The following is a 7,184-nucleotide window of genomic DNA, read 5'->3' on the forward strand; positions in this document are numbered from 1 at the left end:
TGGTGAGCTTACCTTTACATTTAGCATATTGGGAGCTTTTCCCAAATCAAAAATAAAATTTTATTAGCTGCATATTAATTCATCATGTGGCTACATCATAATCTGATTAATCATTCCATTATTGTGTTGAATATTTAAGTGATGTATAATTTTCACTAAACAAATAACAACACATACAAATTTTCAATCACTAATCTTTATATGCATCTTGGATTATATATTTTAGATAAATTCTTAGGAATGGTCAAAGATACTTGGTTTTCTTAATCCATATTGTCAGATTGTCTGACAGAAAGGGTATACTAACAAATATCCACCTGAATCTGAAATGCTGCTAGCAGTGGTCTCTCCATTTGATTTCCTTGTAGTCTATTTTCACCTGTTCAACCCATAGCTCTTCTATGTGAGACTAAAACTAACTCACCTGAAAAGGTGAGGTATAGATGACTAGAAAAGAATTTCTAATTATTGGCTGCATTTCCTTGGCCTCAAAATAGTCAAGGTGGAAAAGATGCCATCACTTTCAGAATCTTCTTGCAACACATTAACATTCATATGCTTTTGCATTTTTCAAGCCCATATTAGTCCAAATCATTATTGGACACTAAAGAACCCCAAATGACTAAGACTGGGGTAGAAAAAGAGGAAAAAAACCATCTCTTAATGTTAAGGATCAGTGCTTCTCAAACTTTATTGTACGTATGAGTTACCTGGGTTTTTTTTTTAAAGTATAATTGACATTCATTTCAGATCTTCAACATGATTCAATATTTGTATAAATTATAAAATGATTGCCACAATATGTCGTTAATAACCATCACCATTCTTAGAGACAGAAATCTTTTCTTGTAATAAGAACTTTAAAGATCTACTCTCTCAGCAACTTCAAATTTCTAAGTATTATTACTAACTCTAGTTGTCATGCTGTACATACATCTTCGTGACTTGTTTATCTTATAACTGTATTTTACGTCTTTTGACTCCCTTTGTCCATTTCAACCCCCATTCCACTCTACCTCACACCTCTGGCAACAATCAGTTTGTGTTTTTGTACCTATGAGCTTAGATTTTGGTTTTTGTTCTTATAAGATTCCACATATAAGCGAAATCATATAGTATTTGTCTTTCTTTTTATGTCTTACTTCACTTAGCATAATACCCTCCAGTATTAGCAAATAGCAAGATTTCATTCTTTTTAATGGCTTAATAATATTTCATTATGTATACATACCACAGCTATATGTATGTGTATATATAATTGTATACGCTGCAACTTCTTTATCCGTTCATCCAGTAATGCACACTTAGGTTGTTTCCATATCTTGGCTATTATAGATAGTGCAGCAACAAACATGGGGGTGCATATATTTTTCCTAATTACTTTTTCATTTGCTTTGAGAAAATACCCAGAAGTGGAATTGTTGGATCGTAGTGTGGCTCTATTTTTAATTTTTAGAGGAACCTCCATATGGTGGAGGCACCAATTTACATCCCCACTAACAGTGCACAAGAGTTCCCTTTTCTCTGCATCCTCACCAACACTTGTTAATTCTTGTCTTTTTGATGATGGCCATTCTTACAGATGTAAGGTAATATCTCACTGTGATTCATGACGTTTAGCAGCATCTCTTTATATGCCTGTTGGCCATCTGTATGTCTTCTTTGGAAAAATGCATGTTTTTGAATTAGATTTTATTTTTTGCTATTCAGTTGCATGAGTTCTTTATATACTTTGGCTATTAACCACTTATTAATTATATGATTTGCAAATATTTTCTCCCATTCAGCAGGCTGTCTTTTCATTTTGTTGGTGTTTTCCTGGGAATCTTTTAAAAATGTAGATTCTGTTCTATAGGTTGAGGAGCAGGACTTGTAATTCCGTTACACTCTTTGAGGAACAAAATTATTGGACTATTAAGCAAGACCACGGTTTTGGATACCAGTTACATAATGGGCTCATAATAAACACTTGACAAAAGTTTATGGTTGTTATTTTTACTATTAGTACTAATAAGTACTAATTAATTCTTTTCCTCTCCTGCAGAAGCAATGGCAAATTTATTTCAGGAAACTGTCCTTAAAAATATGATAAATTTCTTCTGTTTTAGGAGACAAAATATATAATCTTCCAATATATGCCAGATGGCACTGTTTCTTTTCAATGTCTTATTTCTAAAAGACATAGTAGAGGAAGGACAGATTTAAAGAGAAGTAAGTTTGATTTCTTTTTTATTTCCAGGGGCTTCGTTGCTTTGGGCAATGGCAGATAGTGCTCCCTGACTCAGTGAATGTAAAGACCACTAATAAAACTTCTTCAAGAAATTTTTTTAAAATCTATTCTTTTGTTTGTTTTATTTGTTTACGGCCTCGCCATGCAGCATGTGGGATCTTAGTTCCCCAACCAGAGATTGAACCTGTACTCCCTGAATTGGAAGTGACCATCAGAGAATCCCCCACCCCCTCAAAAAAAAGCTATTCTTATGCTATTTCTTTCCTCATCTAAACACCCTCAGTTATTTTTTTTTCAAATCTCTTTAGACATTGTGCACAAACTTTCTGTCTCTTTTTATTCATGAGCCTATTTATTCTCTTTTATCTTTATCTTTTTTTGTGTGTGCTTACAAATGGGGTTGCGTTAGGTGGAAAGAATCTTCTTTTTACTTAAAATGATTTTGTGATAACTCAAAGCATGAGAGGGCAAGTGAATCAATGACTTTTCTGCAAGTGGGGGAGAAAAAGCTCAAAAGTGATAGAGGTAATATATGAACTTAGATTTTTCCAACCTCATAGCTCTTGTTCTCTCCACCATACCATGCCTCCTCTCAAATCTGGGAGATAAGACAAGCACACAGATGACAATAATTTAAGCTGAAGTGGGGTAGTAGTGACAGAAGTACACAGGAGCAGTATAAATCGAGGGCTGCAGAGATCAGAAACAAGGAGAGATTCGATTGGGAGGATCAGTTGTGGCTTTGTGGACAGGTTCTGCTATGAGGCACTCTAGTTCAAGAGAATAGCACGGGGAAAATGGGAACTCCCAGGACCTCTTCTCAGAAGTAGGAAGAGGCAAGTTTCAGTGGAAAATACCACAGAGAAAAAGCTGGAACAGACAGGTTATGGCTAAGAAATGTCAGGCTATGAGTGCCAGGTGTGACAGGAATGTTTAATTCAATAAACAACCAGAAAATGTTGTAGGTTCTTATCCAAAAAGTTACTTAAGCAAAGTTGAACTTCAAAAAAAATTAATTTAACAGTAGTATATTGGATGGATTGAAGTATGGAAAGTCAGAAAACTCCGTTTGGTGCCCTGAGGGATACAAAGATGGTTCAGACTTGATCTATATCTTTAAGAGTCTTACTTTTTACACAATTGTACAAATAACTTCAATAAAAAGCAGATTTTAATAAATATCACTAAAATATACATAGTTGTAGATTAAAGAAGAAAAAGATCTGAAAATTGTCATGTTTTAGTTGGTCTAGTTAAACTTATTAGGCAATTATTGTCAATGTGGAAAAAGACACTAGGTCTAATTTCATTGAAAATAATTAAATTGGGATATTTAAACTTCACTGAAATCTGTATTTCAGCTCATATGTGGACCGAAACAATTAGCACACCATCCCCAAGCCAAGAAATTCCTTCCAACTACTAATGCTTGAAATCATTTTGTTAAATTATATATTCATTAGGTATGCCAAAAGACAAAGTTAAGAGTTTGGTTTTTAAAATAAAGAAAAAAGAACAAATGTACAGTAACTATTTTTAGAGCTGCTGCTTTATCAACTAAACCAAGATGAAACAGTTACTCATGAGATGACAAAATTTCTTTTTTTTTTTTCTCCTTAAATTAATTTCTGAGTTAATACAAATCTGACTCATTGTCACCAAAGAAGAGGAACCTTCTTGCAGAGGCTGTGCAGCTTCCCTGGGGTTGATCTCTACAGAAAATATATTTAAGCTTGGACATTGCTAATAATGTAAATACTAGTTAATTAAATTCTGGGTTTGGCTGTAAGTAAATCAGATTTTGAAAAAAATTAGTAAGTTGGAGTAGAATTTTCTTTAAGAGATGAGCCTTAAAAAATGAAACAGCCTACTTGTTACTTAGAAAGATGCAAATTCTAAAACACTGACTCATTTCCAATGAGAAAGTGCATGAAATTCTCAGAAAGTAAGATGGAGCAGTACAAATATCTGTAATGAGCAATAATGCCACATTGCAGAAAAATTAGGATTAATGTCACTGATTCAAAGCTTTTAAGCCAGGAAATCCAAACAACAGAAGGGATAAAAGCTCAAATTCATTTCAGTTTAAAGCAAAACAGGAAGAGCAATAAGTAGCTATCCTGATAAAGAGAGCAGGGACAAAAAGAGCAAAGAAATTGCTGTTCTCAGATTGAAAGAATTTGCGTCTCTCTGGGATTTGGGTAAGTGTTGAGGCAAGTCAAGTTGGATGAGGGTGGAGCAGTTAAATTCTCTACCTGCCTGGTTTTTATTTATGTAATACAACTGAAGAGATAGAAAAACCTCTGAGGCATTCATTAATCAGAAGTTTTGCTCCAAATTTAATTAGAAATAAATACAATGTCCAAAATGAAACCTAAGTGAAAGCAGTTATGTTACCGTTGGAGAGTCAGCTTCAAAGAACAAGGATGGGAATACATCCAAGCATCAAGTCAGAAAGTTCTGGCTCCATTTGAAAACTCTACCATGTTTTAGGCATTTGATTTGATACAGGAGAGTCTCCAGGGCCAGGATATTGCTGAGGGAAGAGCATGTTTTGAAGCTATATTTATTTGCATAAAATTTGCATAGCCCTTTCCTTCGGTAGTATAGTTACTGGGGAAGCTAGAACGGCTGTTGGAGATAGAGGCTGTTGTTGTTCAGTTGCTAAGTCATGTCTGACTCTTTGTGACCCCATGGACTGCAGCACACCGGGCTTCCCTGTCCGTCTCTATCTCCCAGAATTTGCTTAAACTCATGTCCATTGAGTTGTTGATGTCATCCAACTATCTCATTCTCTGTTGCCCCCTTCTCCTCCTGCCCTCAGCCTTTCCCAGCATCAGGGTCTTTCTCAATCAGTTGGCTGTTCACATCAGGTGGCCAAAGTATGGGAGCTTCAGCTTCAGCATCAATCCTTCCAATTAATATTCAGTGTTGATTTCCTTTGGGATTGACTGGTTTGATCTCTTTGCTGTCCAAGAGATTCTCAAGAGTTTTCTCCAACACCACAATTCAAAAGCATCAACTTTTTGGCACTCAGCCTTCGTTATGGTCCAACTTTCACATCTGTTCATGACTACTGGAAAAACCATAGCTTGGAATATATGGACCTTTATTGGCAAAGTAATGTCTCTGCTTTCTAATACACTGTTTAGTTTTGATAAGAAGGATAAGAAGAAGATAAAAAGGATGGGAGCCTGAATCTTTTATGCTCATCCCCTGGCACTACCTTAGGACCTTGAGCAATATTCTATTGTCTCTGAACCTAAATCTTCTCCTTTTCACAATAGGAATAATAGTATCTTCTTATAAGTTGTAGGTAGTAAACGAGGTAAATGACGTGAAGTGCTGACTTCTAAATATTCAATAAATATTCAATGAATGTATATAAACCTAAAAGGTACTGAAAGGGAAATACTATTATATTAGGATTTCTGTTGTAAAGCAGATTGCTTCTATTAGGAAAAAATCTTAACTCTGCTGCATTTCTAGAGCATTTTCAGTTCAGTTTAGTTGCTCAGTCATGTCCGACTCTGCGACCCTATGGACTGCAGCACTCCAGGGTTCCCTGTCCATCACCAACTTCCGAAGCTTGCTCAAACACATATCCATCAAGTCGATGATGCCATCCAACCATCTCATCCTCTGTTATCCCCTTCTCCCCCTGCCTTCAATCTAGAACATTAAATCTAGAGCATTTTAGATATTTATTTTCAGTCCTATGTGTTGGTTTCCCCCCTAGAGGTACTGTAAAGAAGAGAAAAGCACTTCTGTTTTTTAACAATGCTGGTTATGTTTAAATCAGCATTACCTCACTATTATTCTTGCATCAGCACAAAGGGCTGGGCTTTCCCACAGAACACTTAAAAACAAGTGATGATATCATACTCATTAGTGCACTCAGCACAAACTATGAGAACAGAAGCTGGCTTCTGCCAAGTGGTCTTCTCCCATTCTTGTCCCCTGAAGAGAGTGAATCGCTCCAGAATCCCTTATTCACTACTGCTATTTGGATAACAAAATGTGGGAGCAGCCCCCTCCATCCCCATATCACATTAAGAACTAAAATGATGGGACTTCCCTGTCAGTCCAAGAGTTAGGACTCTGGGCTTCCACTGCAAAGTGAGTGGGTTCCATCCCTGGTCTGCGGAACCAAGATCCCACACGATGAGCAGCCAAGGAAAAAAAAAAACACACTAAAATGACAACAAAAGGAGATGGTAGCTACCTTCACAGCTACCACTGCGAAGATAGCTCAGAGCTCACAGGCTGTGAAGGAAAAGTGCAAAACTGTCCCAAGCTTTAGAATTTATGCTCTTTTTCCACACCAGTTTGATCACCTTACTTGCCAGAAGACTCTGCTCCTAGAATCATTAATATTGAATCAAGCATTTTGCTAGCCTGATTCTATTTATTCCTAAATAGCTTTGAAGTTATCTTTTTTTCTGAGAACTTATCAAATACTCACAGATAAATGAACGAAACTCCCAGCAACCTCTCCTTAGAGCTCTACATTCTTTCATTCATTGAACAAACACTAGGGATCCCTACTACCTGTTGGTGCTGTCCTAAGATTAAAGATATAGTGATAAGACAGGAGCCCTAGACATACGAATTTGGTATGGAATAGTCATGTAATTGTAAACCTCTAGACCATACAAAATAATATATTCTGCTCTATATACTGTAATTATGGGCATAATTATAGAAGAAGGAAGTTATGTAGAATGTAACTTGAGTACATTATACTCTTGACCTAAACTGAATTTGCTATCATTAATGATTTCATTTAACTTTCTTAGAATTTATATGGGCTTTCAAAAACATTATTTCAATATTCTGGTCCACTTAGAAAATATAACTGAGACAGAACAAATAAATCTTTTTCTCTTAATCCTTGGAGCAAGCAGAGGCTTTAAAAATCACTCCTTTAACTTTAGAGGTTTGTTCTAAAGAG

Source organism: Ovis canadensis, chromosome 1 (genome assembly GCF_042477335.2).
Source record: "Ovis canadensis isolate MfBH-ARS-UI-01 breed Bighorn chromosome 1, ARS-UI_OviCan_v2, whole genome shotgun sequence".
Taxonomy (NCBI): domain Eukaryota; kingdom Metazoa; phylum Chordata; class Mammalia; order Artiodactyla; family Bovidae; genus Ovis; species Ovis canadensis.